This window comes from Orbicella franksi, chromosome 10 (genome assembly GCF_964199315.1).
Source record: "Orbicella franksi chromosome 10, jaOrbFran1.1, whole genome shotgun sequence".
NCBI lineage: Eukaryota > Metazoa > Cnidaria > Anthozoa > Scleractinia > Merulinidae > Orbicella > Orbicella franksi.
The window spans coordinates 19,765,760-19,771,561 of NC_138154.1; the positions used below are offsets into that span (position 1 = coordinate 19,765,760).

At 40.1% G+C, this 5,802-nt stretch overlaps 1 pseudogene; it reads right to left on the bottom strand.

The window, feature by feature from the left end:
• Positions 1-4,194: 4,194 nt before the first annotated feature.
• LOC145501729 (kinesin-like protein KIF17) lies at positions 4,195-5,802 on the bottom strand (annotated as a pseudogene).

A 5,802-nucleotide genomic window follows, 5' to 3' on the forward strand; every position in this document is an offset into this window, starting at 1 on the left:
TAACGTCTTATCATATAAAAAAGATCTGACTGTAAGCCTAACCGGCCATTCTATTTTACATCTGTCAACCCAACTTGACATCCTCACCCTCCCTTTTAGGGATTCCTGGAAACCGCTTTCGTAGAAAGAATAGCAAAAATCCCATTTCCGCATGAAAAACCAGGCCATTGCATTGGAAACCCCTCGAGAACGCCAAAGTTCTAAGAAGAAAACCCTCATCAGCTTCTAAATTAAGCAATACCCCCGCGGACTTGCAATAATACATTACATCACATTTCGTCATGAGGGATTTCCAGGGTGCGGTGCAGATTTAAACTGGAATGACCATAGCTTGAGGCGACTAGAGCCATATTGTTACTCCATCACGATGCTAGTACCACATTGGCCGAGGTTAACCCGCAGTATGTCTGTCAAATATAACCATGAAAACTTGTCGGTACCCATTTCCCATTTATGCTTTTTGAGAGTTTGAGGCGATTTTAGAGGTTAGAATGCCTTCTTTCCCTCTAACTTGTAGTAATTCATTCATGAATTACTCTAGTTACCCAAGTTAGCGATTAGCCAATCAGAAGCCATGACTACTGTCCTGGTTTCCTGTGATATCCAGTCATTCAGTTGACCTAATATCAACGGGCGTCTGGCCGTATTTGGTCTGTTGAATTCATGATCGAACTTTCTATGGCACGCTTTGCTAGCACATCAGGTTCCTTTGGCCTCGCCATTTTATAATTCAATCTTACCTACCCCAATTTGGAATAACTCCCCCAGACGATATCAAGTCACTGACCTGATATGATCGGATAGGTATTTACAAGTATCGCCAAATTCTAGTATGGTAAATACCTAGTCGTTTCTTTCCAGTACGCGTCGGCGGCATACATCAGTATCGACTACATTAGTATTGAATTGTATGGAGAAGCAACCATTGGGGCCTATGTCGATGGCCGTTGAATAGTGGCAAGGGTTTTTCCAAAATCAGCAAGTGACGCTTTCCATTTGTAATTCAATATCCCGAAATTGTTTTAGAGTGATGAGAGACTGAAAACTGGTAAATTTGGCAAATGGTGAGGAAATTTCCGCCGTTCCGTTCCGGACGGAAAAAGAGAACTACCTCTAGAGGTAGTCTATAATTTTCGAATGGATTTTCCGTAAAATTACTGCTCCATTTGACTGTCGACCAAAAATTGCAGGCTTTTTTGATTAAATGGTAAGCACTGTGTCTTTCGATAAGTGTGAGGACGAGTAATGAAGATAAATAATGTGATATCATTTGTTGATGAGAATTATATATTCCATTGGAAGGCAAAAGTAATCACACACGATTGGTCTAAACGCGTCAAGTGACTGAATATGGCCCAGCCAAAAATCGGAAATATCCGATCGAGTGATATTCTCCAATTTTGAAAAGATCCCACGTGTTGCGAAAAATATTTGAAGAATAATAATCACAACAGCTTCTATTTGACTTTAATTATATGCTCGGATATTTGTGCTTGAACATTATCTGTTCCTGAAAGCTCACAGTTTTCCTTGACTAAGCTTCGCTCTCGGAAAACTGTTAGACTGTTAAGTTCACAGCCCTCTGTTTTCTCGTATTTTTATTCGATCGTTGATAGCGAGGCTGTGAACAGTCTATAGAAAACTGTTTGTTTCTCGAAACAGATAATGTCCACAGACGAATATCATCCGTGAATATTTTCGCGCCAAATGATCATGATGTTTTATAAATATCAGGGATGTTTCCTTTACCGTCTTTATCTACATTTCTAATTTAACTTTATACGCAAGTTAAATTGGTGATTCTTGATAAACTTGACTGATCAAGACTTCGAGATCAGTAGTCTCACAGACGGCTAGATTTCATTTAGAGAACAGTTTTGCTGTTCTTGATGATTAAATTTTGAATCAAGGATTAGGTGTGGTTCATCTCTGCCCCGATAGGTCAATTCTTATGAGAAAATTCTTTGTTTTATCCGTTGATGTTTTAAGTTAATTTAACTGTAACTTACTTTTACATGACATCATAACGTCCCATACCTAAATGTTAATTAAGTAAAAGTGAGTTTCTTTAGAGCGGTTTTCGTTTGAGCGTCAAAAAGTAATTGGTTTTGCGTCAGCTACGCTGTGCAATTGGCTGTAAAAACTCGCGCCACTTTTTCATCCAATCAGATGAAATCAAAACCAATCGTGACTCGTTCACACGCGTTTTCCCGCGCTTTGCGTCAGCTACATGTAATTACTTTGGGCTTTGATTGGTTCACTGGATTGTCTGCGTATTTTGTGATTGGCCAGAGTGATTACTTTGGTTTTGATTAACGAAAACCGCTTCGACGAAATAATATTTTCATCAAAATATCTTCTCTAGTAGGCCAGTTTACTTTTATTAAGTTGAAATTAATGTAAGTAAATGGTTGTAAGACTGTCGCGAGGTTGAAGCATACATATATGAATACCGCTTGTAACGCTGTGATTGTTTAGAAGAAAGAAACTTAATTATAAGATAGGAGGTGTGAAAGAAGGGAAGCAGATAAAAAGAGTGGAAGGGGCATTAGAGAGGTTTTCAAATAAGTGTCCATACACAGAAAAAACTGAACACAAAGTAAACCTGTTATAGTAGAAGTCACCTTTAGTTTTCGTCTTAATTCTGACTAGAAAATAGCCTCAGTTTTTTCTAAACCAATCAGTATTAACATTGTAAAGTTAGACCAAAGCCATAACGGATTACTGTCGGCACTCAAGTGAAAACCACTCTGGCCCAGAACTAACATGCAGGAGATGTCTAAGGGCTGTAAAGTAAAAGAACGATATTAAATAAGTCTTAAAGTTCAACTGAGTTGTGTTTTGACAACTGGAAAGCCTCCACCGAGTGAGTGGAGATCCCTATCCTCCAAACGCAGTAACCCTGGCAAGCGCCTGAAACATGCATTATCGCTCAATTAACAGGCCATTACAATTTAAGGAGCGGGGTGCATGGAGCGGGAGGGGGGATGTAGATATTTTTAGTAAAGTGTGGTAATGGTGATACATTCGGCAATTTATAAGAGCTGGAAAATAAAGTGAGAGCTCAGCAGGATGTTTTCTCCGGCTAAAAGAAAATACCAGGACATATATCCCAAGTTTATTTGCAAGATTTTTTTTTCTGGTTCATCAACTACTTGCATGGTATTTAGGGGGATCGCTTTGCTTTGCAGCGAAAATTTGGAATTATAACGAATGCACACACAATCTTTATTTGTGTAAACCATCAGAATATTACATATATTACTCTAGACGAAAGCACGACCTAAGAATTGTGCCCTATTGAACTTATGGGATTTAGAGTACATATGAGAACAAAATAAATGTAGTCAAAGGGTTGCTGATGATACAGCAGAGGTTGCCTGATAAATTCAAAGTACAAATGCGGCTTGATGGCATAGCCGCAACTGTACTAAAAAGGTCAAATGAATTCGCCCCCAAACTCACAAGCTTTCACTTCACAACTATCTAAGTTAATCTGATCGGAAAACGGCAGTTGTAGCATTTGAGAAATTCACTGCGTCGAGTCAAAAAAACATTGAATTTTTTTTCAAAAGCTCTAAAACAATGAACTGTACAAGTATGGAGACAAGGGACCTAAAGGACATGAATGAAGCAAAATAGTTTTTAGATTACGATTAAGAGCCAGAAGCGCAAAACATTGTGTCACAGACTTCTTATTATTCTTGGGTTCAACTTTTAAACGCGCTGCTTCATCTACAATAGAGGCATTACGTTTTTCTTTTTTTTTTCAAAATTGACTGAAATCTAAAAAAACCCCAAAGTCATGACCATTCAACACAGGTGAAATTATTATACATAATTTACAACTTCTTTGAATGTACAATCCCGTCAACCATGTTACGTGTTTATCTGCATCTGTGATAGCAGGACTGCCGGCATACCATAGATAATTTACACTGTAAGTGCACGCACTCGGAATTATATTAATTCACTAGGAACGGTACACTGAAATACACTCATAACTAGCTACATGTATATAAATTAGATTTTGCGCACAAGTTTTTGATTCCTTGTCGAATCTTAACTCTAACATAATAGCTTACTTGACATTTGAGGACGGACGCGAATCAAGATCTATTTCTTGGTAAAATCTGTCGGCTCTGATTCGATCGAATGTGACAAAACCAATTCAAGAAGGGGCATTACAATGTTTATGACTGACTTCATGTATGCATCACGCCGAGCTTTATAGCGCTTCCTTCCATTTGTTCTTTATGCGTCTACGAAACGGCGAGGCTAAGAATCAAATTCAACAAAACACAAGACAACAAAGATCTACCTAAACGTTACTATTTAACAATTAGACCCGTAGCCCTTGAGGGCTACGGGTCAATAGCCCATGAGGCGAAGCCGAATGGGCTATTGACCCGTGGCCCTTGAGGGCGAAGGGTCTAATTGTTTTAGTATCACCCAACTAGTCGGACAGAAAAGGCAATAATAAAGTTAGTAAATGCAAGTTGAAGAAACATTTATTTGGGAATAAAACGAAAGAAAGCGTCACGCTCGATTGCGCCAATTTCGCTACTCGAGGACTATTACTAATAGTCCTCTAGTAGCGTAGCCAATCAAAATGCAGGATTTGCATTAGTCCACCAGTTGGGTAATACTAAAAGTAATTATCACCCACGACGCGCGCGATTATTTTCAAACCTCCTAACCATTACTCAGCATTGTTTTATGACCAGACGTCTCTCTTTCTTTCGCCTAAATTCTTGTGCTTCTTTTTCTTCTTTTCCCTTTCCCCCGGCATGTGTAGTGATCCCAATCTAACCGGTCTTCCCATAGCGGGCATCCCGCCAATACCACCTCCGTTCCCCGGGGGAACATTGTTGTTCAACGTTCCGCTCGATCCCCCGGTAACCGGAAATCCGAGCTGTGGACGCGTTTAACCCGAGGGAGATGACTCTCGCTTGTCGCATCGTTCAAATTTGGCGTTCTCAGCTAATAACCGGTCAGCTCTTTTAGGTTTAAAATGACTTGACGCGTAATCTTCATGAGAGCTCCGCGACAAATGCTGAAGAAAACGATCCTCGCTTGGCTCCTCAGGATACCCCCCTAAGGGTCCATTGACAACTTGTCCCTGGTTATTGACCTAGGGTCTGTTAACAGGCGATTTCAGGCCCCGGGGTGGGGTGCTTCCACCCGGCATAATCCCAGGGGTAGGAAGCGTTGTATTTGTAATGACTAGCTCAGGGATGTTCCACTTGCCGGCTTCTTCATCCCACGTGCTCTCCGATCGAACCTTATCGATGTTGTAATAATTACAGTCGCTTCGTATACATGGCTGGATCTTGTCCAAAATCTGTTGTTGAAGCTTGATAATTTGCTCCTGCTTTCGAATCGTTTCTAAGTAATCTTCGCGATCGCGTTCAAATTCAGTCTGCAGATCGTCTATCTCGGATTGTGCGGATTTCAATTTTTCTTCCATCTGGTTAATAACATAATCCTTCACTCTGATCTCATCTTCCAAATTGTCCTAAATTGTCCCATTATACCATCATCGTCCATCTTCTTCGCCGTCTTCGCCAGTTTTTCTCTTTCCGACAAAGCATAGGTCTTCCTCGCCTTTCTTTTCTTTATCAATTTCTGATCATTTTTCTTCTCACCGCCAACAAACTTTTCCTGAAGTTCCCGCAGCCTTTTTATCGACGCATCATTGGGAAGACTTTGACTTAGGAAGTGTACATCTTCCAACCCTGGTATAGAGTTTTTGACCTTTTGAACACCCTTGATAGCCTTGTCTTGTACAGTTTGCAACAT